At 38.1% G+C, this 21,356-nt stretch overlaps 1 long non-coding RNA gene across 1 annotated transcript in view; it reads left to right on the plus strand.

The window, feature by feature from the left end:
• LOC131424409 (uncharacterized) overlaps nt 1-16,674 on the plus strand; it is an 83,738-nt gene extending 67,064 nt beyond the window's left edge. Inside the window, exon 3 of the long non-coding RNA XR_009227350.1 lies at nt 15,363-16,674. This is a non-coding gene — a long non-coding RNA (uncharacterized LOC131424409). The remainder of the gene's footprint in view (nt 1-15,362) is intronic.
• Nucleotides 16,675-21,356: the final 4,682 nt, after the last annotated feature.

The raw sequence follows: 21,356 nt of genomic DNA on the forward strand, positions 1-21,356 counted from the left end.
AGAGTCACATGCAAACTGGGACCCCTGAGGGTCCAGGAGTGGGGTTGACTAGCTGCCCTTCCCCCTGTATCACTGTGTCTCCTGTCTTCACCACTCATGTCCATTTTCTGCACTTTCCACTGCAGCTGCCTTCTGGGCTTCCTGGAAGGCAGAATAATGCTCACAGAGATTTTGTCAACTAGCTTGACAGCTGCATATCTGAATTGCCTCTGCAGCTCTGCCACTTACCAGTTGTGAGGCCTTAAAAAAGCGATCACATCCAAGTCCAATTGCCTCACTTTATAATCAAGATAGTGACATTACCCACCTGATAGGATTAACCTAGAGCTTGGCACACAAGAAGCATTTCAGAAGTTTGGCTATTATTGTTGCCACTGCTATCATCATTACTACTTAGAGTTACTTCCCCCTGATTCTAGCTTTCCCATGGTTTTGGCTTTCCATGGCCCAGGTGAGCATTCATTCTGGCCCCTGCACAATTCTTCTTGGTCTTAAAATGTTGCCAGTCAAGCTTACATTGGCCTTTGGCAGGGTTCCATCACTTATATCCTGGTATGGTGGCTGTGGTATAGAAACGAACTAACCTAAGCCCTCATCAGAAGGGTCTGCTGGTGAAGGATATTCCTAAGAAAGTGTCCTTTGGTTGAGACAAATCCCTCAAAAACATACCAACTGGATTCTTCCTTGAATTTTCAAACAAACATTTCCAGTACTCCATTTGACTACTAGGACTCAAATGTAATGTGAATGGTCTTGGGAAACACCTAATTCTGAAGGTCTTATATATCTTTTAATTTTAGGGTGCAATATTCTCAGTCATTAATGCTTGGTGCAAAAAAAAAATATTTGTCAGCCCTAAGACTGCATTCTCTTCTCTCTTTAAATCCACATTTAAACATAGTTCAAATCAGTGAGCTGATGTCTGCTGGACATTCTCATATTATTATGAGAATGGTGTCAGACTCACCCAACAACACTTTTTCTTTTTCATGCAAAAAAAAAAAAAAAGCCAAAATCAATAGCTTTTATCTTCACACTAGTTTCCACTATGTGATCAATTCCTAGCTACTCCCACATTTTCTGCTCATCGATCAGAATGGATGCTTTATTTGAGTATTCAACCTAGAGTTTAGCCATATTTCCCCTCCATTCCCTGTGTGATGTAAATGACCTGCTCAGACATGCTGTGGCTGGAAGTGCCCACATGTTCCTTTGCTGAAGACATCTCATTCTAAAGCATTCCCTAGGTGTGTGATGGGTAGCCATAAATGGGAGTCACTGAAAAGATGATCTCAAACCTTCTTCGAATGAAAAAATTATGTGACTTCTCCAGAGTCACGTTTCTTAACAGCCAAAAGTAGGACCTAGGTCACCCTTTCTCCTTTTTATCATGTCCCAACACATACCACTTATTCCAAAATGTCTTTTGTGTCCACAGGGTTCCTTCAAGTAAAAGCAAACCTATGAAATGACAATAAAATAAAATAGAAAAAAAAATCAAACAAATAATTACCAAATTAAAACAGAACAAAATAACTACAACACATAATCCTGAGACTCCCTAAATTAGTCTGAACTTAATTCAGAAGCAATCACAGAGAGGAAGAAATGATTGTACCTCTTTTCCCTCTTTCCTTCCTTTTCTTTTCTTTTTTCTTCTGTTTTGCAAAAACTCTGTGTCCTGCCCCATGCTAAAATATACCGACAGTGAACCACCTTCAAGCAATACCCCACAGTTTTACTTCCTTCTTCTCTCATCCCTCTGAGCTGGACAATGGAAAGGGACACACATGAAGAAAATACATGCCATAAATATCTGAGCATGACTGGCAGATGGACCTAATCCGGTTATGGCCTTGTGATTAGCCTATTAGCAGCTTTGCCTGTTGTAGCTGAGCTTCCCAATGACAGAAGCTCACAGCTCCACCCAGGGGAGGGGACAAGGAAGGCCACAGAATTTTAAACCCTTACATGTTTTTCAGAGGAAAAGCACTAGAGCTCCATGTGGGCGTGCCTGCATATGGCAGCACAATGTGTGAGAAAGATCCATGCTGGGGGGTAAAGAGCATTGCCTGCTTTGCTCTGCAGATGCCAGAAGCCAAAGTCAAGAAATCATTTAGAACCCTAGGCCTAGACTCAAAGGAGAACGGTGAGCAACAGTCGTCCCTTATCCCTTCCAACAATGAGAACCTTTCATGAAGCCTGAAGTAATTTTCCACCCAGATATTTTTTCAAGCTCTCCCCTGGCTCTGTACAGGAAGCAACACCCTACAAGGGCCCTCGGTTCCCATGGGTCTTTAGGGTTTTACAGAACATCAGGAATTAACCTTAATTGGTTTCCTTCCTTTTATTTCTTTGGTTCTATGATGCCACTGGCACATTGCTTAGGATCATGGTGATCCTATGAAGCCTTGGTAGGAGCCCTTTCTGTGACCTTGAACACAAAGTCATATTCATAGAACAATTAACTTCCTAACCACTTGCCTAGTGCCCTCTGAGCTGCATAACTTGGCATTTAAGTAACTAGATGCTGGCACCAAACCACCAGAGTTTGAATTCTGACTCTACTATTTCCCTACCATGTAAATAAAAAAGTTGGGTCTCAGTTTCTTCATCTGAAAATCGGGTGCAATGGTAATACAAACCTCAAAGGAGGATTGTGTGCAAGTGATCACTACTGTCTTGTGGAAACTCAAAATACTCCAGGCCATGCTGACTTCCTTAGGAAACATTACATCTGAAATATCTCTTGCTGGGAACAGGCAACCGAGAACAAGCAGTCACACAGAATTTATGACTACAATGAAATGTTATCTTATGGTGTTACATCAAACTATTTAAAAATGTATAAAAAAGATCAATTTATCCAAAAATTTAAAGAAGGTCTGTAGCTAAGGAAATGTTCTTTTGAATGCTCATATGTTTTTGCTATCACTCAACCTCCGAGGCCATCTCATCCATTCCCAACACTCCTAACAAATACAGCTGGATTTTGTTGTCTGAATTTAAAAACAGATCATTCCTCCTTATTGTCCTTGCAATCTATTAACTGCTACACAGGACAAATGTGTTTTCCATGTGTGCTGGTAAGAAGCATATAAGCAATGATTACATTTGTGCTGTTTCTAATCTCCCTACAGTTTTTCACTTTTCTATATGCTATGTCTCAGAAGTATCCAAAAGGTTCCCATGTGGGATGAAAGGCAAAATTTGCTTATCTTCAGTCTCTGATTCTTCAAATTTGGTTTGAGAAAGCAAGAGTTTGACTGTGCCACCCAAGGTTGACAACTCTTGGCAATGACATCTGAAAAGGCCCATGCTTGATGAACTCTGCCTCTCATCTTTCCTTGAGGTTTCTTCAATGGAATCTGTATAACAGCAGCATAAATGGGTACATAAAAACATTCAGAAGTGTCCTATGAAGGGAAAAGACATAATTATGGAGTTAAAAGAAACTGATTTGAACAACTTTACTGTCAATGGCTAGCTGTATGATCTTGAATAAGAGACTTAGCCTCTCAAAGCTCAATGCTACTCTCTGTCAAATAGTTTGCAAGATCATCAGAAGAATTAGATAACAACTGCAAAGTACTGGCACATAGTAGATACTTGAAAAATTTAAGTGTTTACCACTATGAAACTTCAACTGAGTCCTTTAGCTTTAAACATCAATGCATGGGGATTAATGACTTAGGGTAAAAAACCAATTTTGTGTGGTTAGGTTCCACTCTATCACAGCAACAGAGCTAAAAGCAGGCAACTCTCAGGTCATAAAGAGTGCAAGGTAATAAAAAATGGTTAATTTCAACATATGAACAGATAGTAATGAATATAGCATATTAGAATTAAATATTCAGATATTTTTAGTTCTCAAATATTTATGATTCAAAATATGCAAAATTCTCATATACAGTAATACTCCTTTTCAGAAAGAGGGGTAACTTTATTAACTAGATGGAGATGTCTTTTTAAAAAATCACCACTGACCTTTAAAGGATTAGTTATGTGGTTTTTCCATTTTTTTTTCCCTTGACTTGTTCTCTGTGTGATCAGACTAGAAGCTAGTTGGAACTAGTTTTCTAAGAGCTGGTAAAATTTCCTGCATCAACATGGAAAACTTAATTAATCGTAATAGCTGTTTGGGACATTGTGCATACACCAAATTAGAGGGCTTATTTTTTTACCACAAGGCCAAAGATTCATGTTTTTATAGTAACCTGATATCTGGTACACTTGTCTCTATTCTCAATACAAACATTATCTAAATATCTTTAACCTGGCCAAGAAATACAGTTGTAGACAGAGAAATGAATTGGCATTGTATTTAAATGCACAGAGACATACCAGCTGATAGATGGGACATAAGATCAAAATATTTCAGATGAACAAACATGTTTAAAATGATTACTAATGAATCCCAAGCATTTATTTAAAAACATAATTCTATATGCTTTCTTTAACCAATTTTATATGAAGAAAAGCATGAAATTCATTCTACAGGTGGAAAAAATTACTTGAATGAGAAATCTTATCCATAATCTTTTTAGCATGTTCCTGGGCTTCACAAAGAAAAACAAATTTGACACATGTGGAATCATCTAACTTTTGGTATAGATATTCAGCATGCTAAATGGAGGACTCATATTATTCTAACTCCAGAAATGCTTATTTGGAGGAAGATACAATTGAGGAGAAAATCATGTACTGAGCAGAAGGTAAACAGAGACAGGGCAGAGCAAGGAAGAGGAGGAGAAGAGGCCTTAAAACGGGTGGAAAAAGCAAAGTCTGGCATTATCACCCTTATTCAGAATGGATCAAAATCCTTAAATAGTTGGTATCTTTTAATCAGTTTTAAGATTTACAATAAGAATTGTAAATTCTTGCTTCGGCAATTTAGCAAGGCCCTAAGCAACTCAGTGAGACCTTGTCTCTAAATACAATATAAAAAGGGATGGGGATGTAGTTCAATAATTAAGCACTCCTGGGGTCAATCCCCAGTACCAAAAAAAAAAAAAAAATGGCTATCTCTAAAAATACACACAAAAAAATTTTAACAATTTATATCAAGAACAAATTTGGTGCCATCTGAATATCAACTAATAGGGTATTAGTTAAATTATGTCACATCTTGAAAGCAGTACATAATCTATAAAAATTATGCCTCAGGAAGCTAGTTATTGACTTGAGAAAAATGGTCATGATATATGGCTAAGTAAAGTGAGATACAGAGTAGTATGTACTATAAAATATCAAGTTTGTAACATTTGTATATAAATATGGATATGATAGGAAAAATATGATTCTGCTCCTTATCCTGAGGTAGATGATTTTTTTGGCTCAACTGGATGAAGATGGTGAAGAAGATGATGATGAGCCATTACAAGAATTTCATTTCCATTTTCTGCAAGTCCTGAAAACCAGGAGCCTAAGTGTAAGAAATACTATATAATTTTTTTTTTACAGATATCAAATGAATAATCCAGTGTTACCTTCTCAGCTCCCAGAGTAAATAGATGAGTTAACATTCACGAAGCATTAGCAAAAGGTGTGGGGCGGGGCGTACATAAAAGAAAAGCCCAACACTCCTGACATCATCACCTCACCAAAATTAATTTGTGCCATAGGAAAAATGTTAATTAACTATCATGAAATTTAGCTGAAAAATAAACAAGTTATTTAAATCTAGGACATCTGTGAGGAACACAAATAAAAAGGCAAGCAGACTAAAGGAAATACCAAGAGCGTGCGTGCCCAGCTCTTGACAGAGATCTTTCACCTTTATGTACAAAACTCAAAGTTCCCACTGATCTTTGGTGCAATAAAAAAATGTACTGTACATTGTGAGATGAATCACCATAAACATTGCAGACTGCCATTCTGTGCAAGCATGGAAGGCCACCTGTTCTTGTGCAAAGGACACATGCACTGGGGTTGGGGCCTGAAACTAAGAAGAGGAAGAACTAAATAAGGACACTGACCCAGACAAGTGTGGAGTCAGCTCCGGCCGCCTCAGACAGCATGGCCTTTCTATTGCTTAAGTTCCAGGTCCACTTGCTTAAAACTAGAGACCACAGCCAAAGAGGTGGAGGCTAAGGCAAAATGCTGTTCCTGGGTTTAATGACGATTATTCTTGGCCTTCCAAATCACTAAGTCTTCTGAGAGAAAGCTGTTAACTTTCTATTTTCACACTATTAAAGCTGGTGTGGTAAAAACTTTAGGCTTTTAAGACAGACTTGGATCCTAGTCCAGTTCAGCCATTTATTAGCTGTTTAAGTCTATGCAAGTCTCTTGTCTTTCTGAGCTCATTGTCTGATCCGTAAAATAGTGCTAATAATATCTACTTGATAAAAACTTAGTGGGGATTAAAAGAAATGTGAAGTGACAAATATCTAGATTAAATGATTGACATACAATAGGAGTCTAATAGTAGTCAGAAGCTTTCTCCTTCCCCACTTTTACCTCCTTCTGTAGGTATAGCTCGACTCATTATTTGCTTTAAAATAGTGAGAAAGGGGAGGAGGAGGAAGAAAAGAAAGAAAATTATTTTAGTGAGTTCAGACATTATGCAAATCTTCCAGTGAAATGACAGTTTCTTTCGGACTCCAGAGGTTTGCTGTTTATGTCTAGGTTCCCTTTAATGCTGTGTGTGTGTGTGTGTGTGTGTGTGTACCCTTTTACTAGAATCATGCTATTAGCTAATCGTTTAACTGCACGTTTCAGTAGTACATGTTTCACATTTTTTGTGAGTATTTGTTTTTAGTTTATCAATAGTAACAAAAATTCCTAGGCATCTTTCTAGAGATCAAAAGAAAGTTAAGATCTGTCTTCAGAAGAACTTTACCACAAACACCTGATGAGATGTTCAATTTCATTCAGTTAATCTGCATGAAACAAATAGTTTAAGGGAGATTGACAGAAAGTATATATTTGCAGCAGGGACCTCTATCACAACAAATTTATTCATTTAGCACATATTGGTTAGGAAACTCAGGTCGCAGGATTGTTCTGTGTCCATGTGCCAAGACTGCACTGGGGACACCAGTCTTCCCCAAGGCACTAATTGTACGTGGTCTTTTAGGAAAGTGCTGCAAATGCCCAGAGTCATTTTCTAATTCCATTCCTGCTATTTTTCCATTAACTGTCACCATTTGAGGCTAATTCAATATTCTATACCAGACCAGAAGCTTCCAGAATATAATGGATCCTAGCATGTAATGATGAAGAACTAAGAGGAATAAGCAAAGGGTTAGTCACTTTTATAAGCAGCAAGGAATAAGGACCATGAAGCAATACACCAATACACCAGTGAAGGCCAGTCCTAGGAAACTCACTTAAAAGTACTCTCACCTAGGCTGGGGATGTGGCTCAAGTGGTAGCACGCTCGCCTGGCATGCATGCGGCCTGGGTTCGATCCTTAGCACCACATACAAACAAAGATGTTGTGTCTGCCGAAAACTAAAAAATAAATATTAAAAATTCTCTCTCTCTCTCAAAAAAAAAAAAAGTACTCTCCCCCAATCTGAGACAAGCATGATCACATGATCACAAATCATGGCAAACTCACTTCCATGTTGCCTGTCCCTAATCAAATGCTCACCCAATCAATGCACAGCTGCTCCCTGCACCTGAGTAAAGTAAGATATTTCAACACAACAGTTGTCAGTTTTGAGAGGGAACTTCTTTATAATTGTCAAAAATAATTATACCTGTTTTCCTGAAACTGCAATATGTCAACATACTAGTCAGGTAAATCACAGTCATCTACACTTTCAAGAACAGAAAGTTTGCCTGGATTGTGTTTTCAATTCCTTCAGTAGTGAGAGTCTTGCTTACTGTTACTTTAGGAGCATGTAGCTCCCCCGTCATTTTTTACAAGCAGAATGTTGTAGAAAGAATTTTCCTTAAAACAATTGCTATGATTTGATAAGATGGAAAATAAGGCCTATATAATATTTATAATCTTAGAAATGGACCTTGTTTTTCCTTAAAAAAAAATTTTGATGGAAAAGTTAGCATAAAGAAAAATCTTTAAAAAAAAATTACTTCTAATCAGGGGACTGAGGGTGTATCTTGGTGGTGGGGTACAGGCTTAGCATGCATGAGGACCTGGGTTCATTCTGCAGCACCAAAATAAATAAATACATAAATACATGAAATTTAACTGTTTCAGACATATTTGTAGATTCAGGTTAAATAATTCCTTCAGAGCTTCAGCTTTAAACCACTTTTCCTTGTCTGGGTTGTCCTGGAAGTTATATTCTCAGATGGTGTCCGAGTCCCTGCCTCTTCTCTCAGTGATCACGGTCGGTCCCCAGGGGTAGACTGCTGAGAATTAATTGAGCTCCAGAGTATAGAACTGTTCAAGTCACCTGATGTCATTTGGGAAAGGAAAATTACAGTCTAGATCACCTTTCTCCTGACCAGAGTGAGTTTCAGAGTGTGTGGGATCTGAAAGCAGATTTTTATTCACTCAGCTAGTATTTATTCAGACCCCTCTATGTTCATCTGCCATTGTGCTACACGTTAGGAACATGTTAGGAAGTAAACCCTATAACCCTATAGAGCTTACATTTAGATGGATGAAAAATCTTAAAAAGTAAAGAAAATCCAAAAGCAGTCCCAAATCTTCTTTACTGTCATTGCAATAAACTGGGGTTGAAATCATACACTACAAATACATGTATGTTTGAAACTGTCACAAAAGATTTAAAATTCTTTTGTAAACTCAGAATATTGCATTTTCTAGTGCAAACTATATATTCTCTGTAGACAAAACACTGAAAGATAACAGTGTCCAGATATACTCTAGCCTTAGTTATAGAATAGAAGGCATCCCTTAAAATGTTTATTTTAATTCATAGAAAACAAATTCCCTAGAACTTTGAAGGAAATTGTCCAAAAAGTGGATGATATCATTTTGGACATGGCCTTCCTCTAGTTATAAAAGCAGGAATGGTAAGCAAAAGGCCAGATAGTGTGTTCATCAAATAGGGAGCTATTTAGGAGACAGTGGGAACTGCAATATCTACTGATATGAGAACGGGTGGGTAAATCATAATGTTCCCATTAGAGGGCCTATTATGTGGCTATTAGAGTGAATGAGTAAGCTCATATTTACTGACTCAGGAAGATAACCATGATGTACACATAAGTGAATAAAAAAAAAGGCTAAAGAGCTATATTATCCTGTAAATAGGATAATGTTATTTTGTCTTTAAAAATTAAAAAAAAAATGTTAGACCTCTCCATATGTTTGAATATGTTTGTATGAACATGGAAATAGGTATGGAGAACTACTTACCTAACCATAATGATTACTTCAGATATTTGAAAGGGAGCAGAAGTGGAGAGATGATTATTTTATATACAGTATCTTTTTATGATAAGCAGGTATTTTTTTTAAGTAGTAAAAATAAAGCAAAAAGTTATAAGATGGGTGGGGCTAAAAACACACCACTGAAAGCACTTTATTGTGACATTAATTGGTATTTATTCAGAGTATTTATTGTGTACAAGAATGAGGATACAAATATTAGACTTGCTACCTGACAAAGGGTTAATAATTTGACAGGAAAATAAGACTATTCACATGAAAATATAACAATTTCCAGGCAGAGAATAGAGCTGACTAATTTATATTTATTCATTTTTTGAAATCAGTAGAATGGAAGCAGTGTAGAGTATAGCTTAGACCTGGCTATTCTGCCCAACTTGGCTACCCACTCACAGGTGCAAACTTGAACTAGTAACACAACCTCTCAGTTTAGACAGAAAACCTCTGCATGTAAGGAAATGAACTTTGCCTCAATAGCATGATGAGATCCCCCCCTACCTTGGGATCTTAGGGAATCCCAAGATTGGGAATTTGGGGCCTTTTCTCCAGGATTTATTCTTTGAAGTTGAGTCCTTAGTGCCACAGTCATTTGGAGACTTCTGGGAACCAAATTAACCCCAACAGTCAGTTCAGAATTCTTGGCTAAGCACGAGCCCTTTTATTCAATGGTCAAAATGCAAAAGCAGGCAACTCTTGCTCAGAGGGCTAAGCTGCAAACCATCTGTCTCTAGTCTCTAGTGAGTGCTATTGGGAAGCAACTGAACAAAAGTTACCATCCAAAAATTCCAAGTCTAAGTTTCTCTTGGTCTGGGCTTACAGCCAGAGGCAATTTTCCAGAGGTGCCACGCCAGTGCCATCTGACTGCCTTCATGGACTGTATGCCGGGGGAGGAAATAGGGTGGGTAGAACAGAACTCAAGGGATTGCATGTTAATTTTTAAATGTGCAGGATGTGCAGGGAAGACGGGAGAAGAATGCAAAGATAGGCTCTTGAAGCAATGTGTGTTACTGAGAGCATCAGCAAGAAATAGTTAGCTGGCTCTCAGCCAGGGAGTTCCCCATCCAGCTGCTGGATGTGTGTCCCAGGTCTAAAGAGCAGCCACAGCTGCTAATGCTGATCAGTCCAAGTCTCCATTCTAATGGGTTACAGACTGTGGTTCATAGGCCTTGTGTTGTAAAACAAATTTAGGAAAAAATAAAATGATAGCCAGTCCCTCTATTTTCCCTTATATATTTTTTAAAATGTCACCATCAAAACCTCCAAAAATGGTTTTGATGCTTAAATCATCTTTTGGGCCTGTGTCTTGTTATTTTCCTTTCATGTTCATTAATTGTCATATTGCTAGATGTTATACAAGAAAAAGAACAAAGACACTGTTTCTTAGAAATTGCCTAAACGCCTGTCTAAATGTGAGAGAAGATGGAAAATAAGGCATATCTAGTGCAAGGGCTAAGTCAGTGCACTTCAGGGATGGGGGTAGAGCTCTACAGAACTGTGTGGGAGCACTGAAACGAACCACCAATCAAAATCTCAAAATCTTAAGATTGCTTAGCTGTCAGAGGGAACGAATACCTGGAGATCACTTAGTTGAGTACAAAGGGAATACCTTGTGGGTCTAGAGAACGTTTAGAGGTGGGAATGTGAGCAAGAAGCCCACATTTTTTTTCTGCTCCCACCACCTTCATCACACTAGTTATTTTTTCTTCTAAAATTTTGTTAATTAACCATCAACTGGGCAACCTTAAAATTCATCTGAACTCATACACCCAGAATCTGTTCAGTAGGAAAATGGCTTTACATAAAAATGTTTTTTTTTTAAATCACAACTTTATAATCTAATTAGGCCACTGATGTTCTCTTAAGCTCATTTGTGTTTTCCATTTAAATTGTACTCGAGGAGGAAGTATCCAATGGAAAGAGCACTCACCTGAGAATCTAGACTTGTAGCCCGGTTACCCATTTGCAACTCAGAAATTCTGCAACCTTGATAAGTCTTGGCCTTTACTTTCCTCACCGGGATAAAATAATGGGAATAATTCAATTCCAAATTCCCTTTTCACTTCAGAAGTCTCTGTTCGCCAAAGAGCATTAGATGAAGACCAATGTTTTAATGAGGTTGGCTTCACTGGGTCAGCTCATATTTAATTGAGCATCTACTATTGACTTCCTGGCTTAAAATAATCAAATGTAATTGAGAAAAGTACTTCGTTTTTTTTTTGGAAGTACCAAGGGGAACCACCAGGGAAATGCACCAGGGGAATCCTGGTTGTTTTATCAACCTGCTACGACTATGTTTTTACTAAATCCACACACAAAATCTCCCAGGTATCTCAATGCAGTAATAATGTTAATATTACAAAGACATTCTCATTGTACCAGACTCAGCTATCATGTATGTGATTGTGGCAGGACATTGAACTTCTCCAACTCTTAATATTCATATCTGTGTAGCGGTGATTATGAAGTCAACCTTGAGTGGTTATAGTGAAGAGGAGGAGCCTAAGCTTTCAGCCCAGCAGCTGAGCAGGCTGAGAAGGAGTATGTAATGCTTTGGGCTCAAACAGACCAGGTTCAAGGGCTAGCTTCATGGTTTCTTAAAAATGTTACTGTCTGAAAGTTACTTAATTTATCTAAGCCTCAGTTTCTTCATATTTCCAAGCTTGAAAATCACTGTGCATTACCCACACATTCAAAAATTGATTTAATGTAAACACAGCAGCTGCAATTACTGTTGTATTGCAAAGACAGGGGTCTTGTCAGAAATAGGACAAATGGTAATGTAAGAAAAATTCTACCTAGAGGATAAACTATTACATAGATGTAACAATTTCCCAATGCTGAATTTACATAATAATATCAGTCACAATGAAAATAAAGGTCAACATTGCTTTGATTTGTAAATTATTCTGTTTATTACAAGGACTTCTATCTATTCTATTATTTGTGCAGTTATTTCAGTATTTGAAATGAAGGTAAAAATATTGTACTTTCTTGGAGTGATTGGGATTGAATCAGCTGAAAGCACATTTACTTTAAAGCATTAGGTTCTTTGGTCATGAACAACACTGGTTCTACTTATTAGGATATTGGTGAGTATAATACTCCAAATTGATGGACATCTGGGGAGACAGGTGTAGAGGTGGGACAGAAACCAGGACAGTGACTCCTGGCAGGGACAGTTTCTTCCTTCCTTATGTCGGGATTGAGTAGGGAGAATCCAGTTGGCCAGATTTGGATCTTAGAAAGCCTTCCATTCGGATCCTTGCCACAGGAAGAATCTGGCCACAGGCTACTCCTGGCATCTCTTTGCCTTCATGGAGGAAGAACAGATTGTGTGGAGTTTTTGAACTACAAAACTACCCACCATGGAGGAGGAGCAATTCCTCCAAAGGAAACACAAGGTGCTGACTGGATTTGAGGATGGGCACTAGGCCATCAATATCAACAAGATTCCCCGACAGCATCAGAGACTGGTTTCTACATCTGATACTGGTACTTGCCATGTAAATTACTCTACTCCTCCAAGTCTACTGTAACATGAGGGTGATAATAAACCCAACTCCACAGTATTGCTATGAGATATGGTACCGTGATGCCTATAGAATGCCTAGCACAATTTCTGTCTCATATCTACAGTATAATTTCTATAAATTATACTGTCTTTTATAATTTTTATTGTGCCTATGTTAGATTTTGCTGTATTAGTCCCATGCACATTTACTTATTATGTGTTTCTTGCCCAATGCAAATTAGTATTGTTATCAAAATATGTGCTTCCCAAGGAAAGAGTTCGTGTCTTACTTTAAATGGTGCCATTTGTTTTTTTGATGATGACACTGACAATGACAATAATAACAGGGAACCATTGCCTTAGTAATTAGCTTTAAATACTGTTTGAGACTTTAAAAATATCTCTGCCATGTGGCATTTATAAACATAGTAGATGCTCATAGTTATGCTTGAGATATATAGGCTTCCATTTTCTTTCTCGTGATCATTATGAGGGACCCTGATGACACATAGACCATACTGTCCATACAAGGCTCCTGATGACAGAATGGTTGGCAGAGACTGACTTTCCTAAATACTTCGCTGATTCACTTGTTCCATTTTTAAACATCAGCAGATTGGCATTGGTGACATCTGCTAATTTTTTGGCTTTACTCGTGGATGGCATGAGACTTCCATCTGCAGTAATAAGTAAGAAACAATCAATGTGAAGTTAATACTTCAAGTCCATGACCAATTTGTAGTAATGAGTCAGTGGCCTTGTCTATTTTTCTGTTTTCCCTGGAGGGATCATTATTTTTCATGTGTTGGAAACACAGTGGCCCAGAAGTTTAGCATAAACTTGGTGAAATTCATCTAGCTTCATCCAAGTGGAAGTTGCATTTTCTTCCTAATAATAGATTATCAACTCTCAGATAGTTTTGACTCACCAATTGCATATTTAAGACCTTTTACATCTTTCCTCAGATCTCCTCCCAAACCTCATTTCTATGTGGAAACAATCTGGACAGAGCTGAAGACTATGTTTATATTGTTCGTGCTTTATTTCTTCCTGGTTCAAGATTTTAAGAAGTCCTCTCAAATGACTCCTTTGTTGTTGTTGTTTTTTAAATCATCACCCATGTGAATACCACAACTTCATTAAGAAACATATTAGTTATGCTTTCTGGTTAAATTCAGAGTGAATTAAATCATATCCAACAAACTCATAGTTTTTTGTTGTTGTTGTTTGGGGAATGCTCCATTAAAATTAGAAAGGCAGTTTCCTCCAACTATGATAGTGGCTTCATTTGCTAATTCTTTATTCAACATTTAAGGTCAAAATCAGTTCATGGGTTTTCACCATTTGGTGGTTGATCAAAGCAAATGCAGGAGAATGCTTCCTGCCCCCTGGTGTTCAGTGTCTGCAACTGCAGCAGGTGACTACAGAGACCTAGACATTAGGATTTGTGTCTATTGCTAATGGCACATGGAAAAATACCCCAACCTTTGAGGGCTTCACATATCAGGTAGGTATAAGTATCAGGTAAATAAATATACAGGAACACTCAAGCCAGTAATGGTCAGTCCTGCTGGGGAGAAAGGAAGAGTCGACTCTGGTTCTTATTGCCCCATTTGGGAGCCAGGTGGGGTGCTACCTGGGCCATTTCTCAGTCACTTAATTATGCTAGAGTGCTTCCTGCTTCCGCACATGCAGAGTTGCTCCTTTTCTTAAAAAATCTCCCTGACTTCCTTTACTCACTCAACCCTATCCTTCCTGTAGAATATAGCTGAAAGGCTCCCTGCGAAGGATCTCTGAATCAGAACTCCATTAACTCTTCTGACACCACAGGATTCCTCTCCTTCAAGGCACTGATTACAATTGTAACTGAATAATTAAACTGCTGTTTAATAAATGTGTGATCTGCTGAAATGTAAACCCCTCAAGGGTCTTATTCTGTTTGTACTGATCAGTTTTTATACATAGTAAGAGTACAGTGCATATTTTCAAAATGAATGAATGAATTCTGAATTGAAAACTCAGCCTGCTTAGATTTGACAACCCTACTATTAGGTTTTGCAGATAAACCAGCCAGGTTTATCATGGAGTACAATGTCAAAGATAACCAGGAAAAGGAGAGAAGAGAAGGTAGGGAAGGAATGGACAGAAGTAGGTCAACCTTCTCTTCATTCTGTTTTACTGAGGAGTGGTTGCATGCTAATGTAATTAAATGCCCAAACAAGACTTCAGAAACTTTTCTCTTTATGCAAAAGCTTCTCTTACAGTAAAAAGAACAATGATTCTTTTCAAAGCCCATTGGATTTTTACCCTTTGCCTGCAATACTGACCCACCTTCCCAGACTCAGAATGTTTTGGGTGTCCTAGTTACATGTGGAAGAGAAGCTTAGGTACTAAGTCAGTGCCCACTTTTTATGTGAATCTCACCACTGCTTCTAATGGCTGGGCCTAAGGTCCTCTGTGGTTATGTTCTCTACAGCCTTGTGCTATGATTTAATTGTGATTTTTTCTTTTTTACAGATGGAGGTAATAAGCACAAACAAATATGCAGCTGCTGCCCATTGTCAACCAGAGCAGACTGTTCCAGAGCAATGATGGAGGGAAATTCCCAGAATGCCAGGAGACAATTCCAAGGCCTGCAACTGATCACAGATTCAGGGTTTCCTCCCATTGGCTTAAAGTATAAGAAACACAACATGTAGCCTGACTTCCTTTGTAATAGTTAGTAGGGGAAAGTCCAGATGTTTGATTTTTTAAATTTTATTTTATTATATGTATTTTTTATTGAACTGGGGATTAAATGAACCCAGGGGGTTTTACCATTGAGCTACATCCCCAGTCCTTTTTATGTATTTATTGTTTTATTTTGAGATATGGCTTCACTAAGTTGCTTAGTCCCTCACTAAGTGGCTGAGGCTGGTCTTGGACTTGCAATCTTCCTGCCTCAGCCTCTCCAGTCACTGAGATTACAGACATGTACCACCATATACAGCTTAAATGTATCCTTTGTCCCTGCTCCTCTGAGTTGAATGCTAACTTTAGAGTAGCTTAAAAGACGACTGAAAGTACTTTCTTTTATGAGCCAACCCTGGGTTGGGGTGCAGACTACGCAGGGTAGTTCTGCAAGGACATGGGTGAATAAGGGGAAGGGAAGACACACAATTTTTTGTGGTCAGTATTATTATCCCACCTATCTGAAATGTAGCACAGGAGAGGAAAGACTAAAAATCAAAAGCCACATGTGGATTCCATTGCATCAACAGTGCATTGGTTTCTTATTCATTTCATTTCAATGAGTATTTATTGAAAAATGACAATATACTAATCTTTGTGGATACATCAAAGAATAAAATGAAACCCCTGTCTTCTAGACTTTACATTTCAGGGCCATGGGAGTGGGGGGCAGATAAAGAATGGGAGGAAGGCAATAATGCAATTAAACAAGCAAGATAATTTCAAACACAAATAAGTTCTATGGTAATAGTAAACCAAGGAAACAAGAGAGAGGGTGACTAGAAGTGATTTCTTAATTTTGGGTCTGAGCTGACCTACACAGTAGTCACTAGCCACATGTAGTTCTTGAGTGTTTAAGATGTTACTAGTCTAAATTGAGATGTACTCTAAGAGATGGTCTGGATTTCAAAGACCTACTATAAGAGAAAGGGGGCAAAATATCTCATTAATAATTTTATACTACTTCTTGAAATGATAATGTTTTGTACAGATTAAGCAGAAGTATTATTAAAACTATTTTACCTCTATATTCATATTTGTAGTGAGGCTACTAGAAAATTTAAAATTATACATATGGTTCACCATTTTCATTTGTTTGTATATATATATATATATATATATATATATATATATATATATATATATATATATATATATATATATATTGGACAACAGTATAGTCAGGCTCGGCCTCCCAAGGAGATGAGACACTTCAGAGGGATTGGCCATGTCTGGGAGCCAAGTTGTGTAGGCAAGGAGGAGCACAACAGTTTCAAAGAATCTGAGGTGGGAACCATCTTGGTGAGCTAGAAAGCAGGACAGACAACCCAGTGTGCCTGGAAAGAAGACTAAGAGAGAGTGGCAGGAGATGAGGTCAGCCCCAGGATGAAGCTCCCTTTGCTCATATAGGACTTTGTGGACCAGAATAAGAAGTTAGGATTTTATACAAATACAAATTTTCCATAAGAGATTGCAGCAGATTTGCTTCTGTGCAATTTCCCAGGAACAGTTCCAGAATATCAATATTCAGCATGAAACCTTGAATAAAAAATGCAAGAAAACCCACTCAGCTTAGAATATCTCCATGCTAATGAAGGTTTGCACTGGAATATGCATTTATTAAGCTCATTTATTTTCATATACAGTAACAGTGTGATGTTTATATGTGGGTGCCTGTGTGCTTTTTTTATTAAAAAAAAAGGAAGAACTTAAGTGGACAGAGAATGTACTCAAATAAATGCTTCAGTCTCATTTCCCTTTACTTTATTCATCTAAAGCTCACATTTTGAGTGTGATATAATCAGGGAAGGTAAGCAAACCCAAGTGCACACAGGAAGTATGGGGTGCAGGTTGGGAGAGAAATATTGAAGCTTTCCCTTCCAGTCACCCAAGTGTGTTTACTGTGTTTTGATTTCCTCCTGGGCTACACCCAGGAAGAGGAAAATAAATTTACTGCACATGTCCCCCCACCCCCAATGGAGTGGTTCTAAATGAACAAGGTATCACTTAATGACCAAATATTTCCAGTACATTTTACTTTGTATAATGAATTTGTTGTCATCAAATCAAGATTTTTAATTTCACAAGAAAAGTGGAAAACTTGTTCTGAAATGTCAAAAAGAAACTGACATCCATATTTTTAGGCAGCTCTCCGATGTACAAAAAAATAAAAAATAAAAAGCCACACATGTCCTCACTCGGGATATATGACAACTAAATTAAAAGGGAATGTGCCTAGGTGTTCAAGATTGATACCTGTTAAAATGTGTCAACCCTATCAGTAACCAGGCCATGAACCAGGACCAAGCACTTGCTGACCTGGGTTACTGGAAACCAATGTGTGTGTGAGGCAGTTGTGTTACAGGGTAACGGGGGACTGGGTGAGTCACCTAGGTGTAGTCCTGTTATTCCCAGTTTCTTAATCTCTGACATTCTGGATGGATGCGATCAGAGTTCTCTTTATCTCAGTGTTATAATTATTAAGATTCTATGTTCTTAAGGCATTTGTAGACATAAAACTTAGATTTAGCCTTATTGGTGGCCCAACAAGAAGTGGAACTTCTGAAAGGTGGTGGGTTAAATGGATTTTTAAGTATATCAACAACTTCCTTTCTCAAAAGGAAGTTCACCAACATTAGTATTTAAATCATGAATTGACTTTCCCAAAAAAGAAATTGCCTGTTTATTACATTGTACATTCTCCATTATCATTATTGATATAAATTCCATTAATCATACTTATGAAAAAGCCTCTATTTAAACAAAAGACAAAAGATCTGTGAGTGTCTATGTTAGTGCCTTGCACAGAGCAGATACCTAAAAAAAAAATTTGTTGAAAGTTAGAATGTACAAACGTTGACTAAGGTTTTGGGGAACCTTGTTGTGAGATTAGTCAACACCACAAAAAGAAAAGCCCCAATTCTATTTTTGCTTAATCAATTCCTAGTGAGTTTCCTGGGTCAGCAATATATATAGAACAAGTGAAAATTTTAAATTGATGATTTCAGTATCCCAATAGTGGCCTCTCTGACAGGGTGCCCTGGAACCCTTGTTGTAGGTTCAAGTGACCATGGGCCTTGCTATACCTCTAGGTCCCCATCTCTCCACAGCCCAACTATGGAGGCTGAAAACAGGAGCTCTCCGGAACTCTAAAAGCTCACTCCTGTGGGGAGAGAGAAAACAAAATGGCTGAAACACTTACACTTTTGAGGCAGTGACCCTGCCTGACAATAAGCATGGCCTACATCTTGCCTTTGAGTTCAACAAACAGATTTGTGACCCCTCCTTTCTGGAGCCGAAGGGTTCTCAAAATAGCAGTGACCTTCAAGGGGAGAAAACTAAAATGGGAATCAAGGATAGATAGTGGAATCTGTAACTGAAAAATTAGAGAACTTTGAGAACAACAGTGAAAGCAATTTTGAAAATGTGGGTGCACACAGTAATTACCATTACCAAGAACAAAGCCTGCAGAGTAAATTTTATGATAACTACTTAAAATTTAATTGATTTGAGGTTCATGGTAATTAAGGCACTTGCTGGGAACAAATAATAACCAAGTAAGTGGAGAAACAGACGTGTGATACCAGGTTTGTGACTTTTCTTCCCTACCGTGCTACACATAGGGACATTTTTGTGAATTAAAATCACATCAGAGTACTTCACCAACATTAGTATTTAAATCATGAATTGAATTTCCCAAAAAAGAAATTGCCTGTTTATTACATTGTATATTCTCCATTATCATTATTGATATCAATTCCATTAATCATACTTATGAAAACATGAATAATTAATAGGGTAATGTGCAGTAAGGAACAAATATTCATAATGTCAGAACTTCCCCAGATCCACAGCAAGAAAAGAAAGTGTATTTGGCTTTTGGCCTTATTTTCTAGCAAGCTAGTCCTGAACCTTGCACATTTTTTCACCTGACACTCAACAGGAATGCAAAAAATTTGCCTTGTTAACTTCTTTCCCAAGCTGGCTCATCTTTTAAATGTGTCTGTGTGTTTCACCCCATTCTTTCAAAGATCCAGGCAGCACTAGACTCTCGGTCATATTTCTCCTTTCCATTGATAATCAGTTGATGGTCTGTTCTCACCAATCTTATTGAAGCAAAGGTTTGTATCTAGGTCTAATGTGTTTGACCTCCACTACTTTCCTTCTACTTCAGTTCTCATTCAAAATTGCATTATTTCTTGCTTTAACATAAATGGTTTAGGCTACATGTGTTAGAAACACCAACTCATGTTGACATAAACAATAAGAATTTTAAAGTAATGTCTGAAGGGAAGGCAGTTCCAGGTTTGTTTAAAACAGCTGCTCAATATCATCAAGGAACCAAACTCCTTGAATACTGTTTTTGTCCAGACTAGCTCCTCTTATTGTATCAAAATGGTGGCATGGCAGTTTCAGTGTCACATGGAAACAATCTACCTCTGGCAGCAGAAAAGATTGTCTCTTCATGGAGAAGACATTTTCCAGAAGGCCCCTAAAGTACTTCTATTGCATGTCATCGGTTAGAAATGGGTTCTGTGAATTAATCCAAGGCTGGATTCATTCTCTCGGAAGATGGCACTTCCTCTTTTGAAGTCCATGGGAGGAGGAGAAGCAAGGCGAAATCATGGAGCAAAACCAGACTCAGTGAAGAAGGAGGAGGTAAAGATAGAATGTATGGTGCAACCAATAGTGTATGCTGTATCTATCTCCTGCCTGGTCGGTCTGAGTGGACTCTAAATTATGTCTTTGACCCTAGAGTTTCTTCATGCTAATTTATTCCATAGACCCTCTTGAGGTTAATTTTCATAATGCATGGCGTTGCCATAGAACTGAAAGCCAGTTTCTCCATCTGGCCTTCAAGGCTCTGCAATTCACCCAAACTTCCCTACTCCTAGTGTCATCCGATGCAAGATGCCGTCTCTTCAGATAGTGTCTCCTTCCCTCCCCTGTATGTCTTGTGTATCCACCTCTATCCTGTCACCAAGTGATATCCCCAAACAAAGATCTGAACTGCATTGTTGGACTTAAAAAATTTCTTACAGTACAAAGTTTAAATTTCTCAGCATGGCGTTTAGAACCTTTCACAAATTAATCCCTACATGTTTTTCAAGGTAATTTCTCTCTTCATCCCCATTTCCATCCCAACCCCACCCCACTCCAACCACAGAGAAAGTTCTCACCCTCCCTAAACCCACTGCCCTCTTTAGTGTCTTCATGTCTTGTCACATGTTGTACTTGCTGCCTGGAACCTATTTCTCATCTTTTTCCATCTGGTAAAATTCCATTCATCGTTCAAAGCCCAGATCAAAGCTCATTTCCTTCATGAATGCTTTCCCAATTCCCCAGGCAGAACTAATTTCTTCCTCCCTAATTGCTTCTAAAGAGATCTATTACACCAGTCAACACATTGTATAGCAGCAATTGGTTTACATCCTTGTCCCCCACCAAGACATTTTTCTATAACAGACTTTTATTATTATATTTTAATATTTGTGACCTTAGCTCCTGGTACAGAGCAAATTCTCAATAAAAACTTGAGGGTTATCCAGAATACCCTCTCCGTCTGTAAATTCTACTTATACCTCAGTGCCCATCTCTAATGCCTTTGTATTGATTCTCGGTTCTAGGCCTTTGTTTTGATTCCTCTACTAAAAAGAGTTTTTCCTCATTCAAATCCCCATAACTGTGGGTTGGTGAACTGAAAGCCCTCCTTTATCTGTGGGTTGGTGAACTGAAAGCCCTCCATCGTATCTCGCTTTCCTTATGGCTCACCTTGCACCC

The sequence above is a fragment of the Marmota monax genome, unplaced genomic scaffold, assembly GCF_021218885.2.
Source record: "Marmota monax isolate L192 unplaced genomic scaffold, Marmota_monax_Labrador192_F-V1.1 WCK01_AAM20220418_F8-fsc00030, whole genome shotgun sequence".
Taxonomy (NCBI): domain Eukaryota; kingdom Metazoa; phylum Chordata; class Mammalia; order Rodentia; family Sciuridae; genus Marmota; species Marmota monax.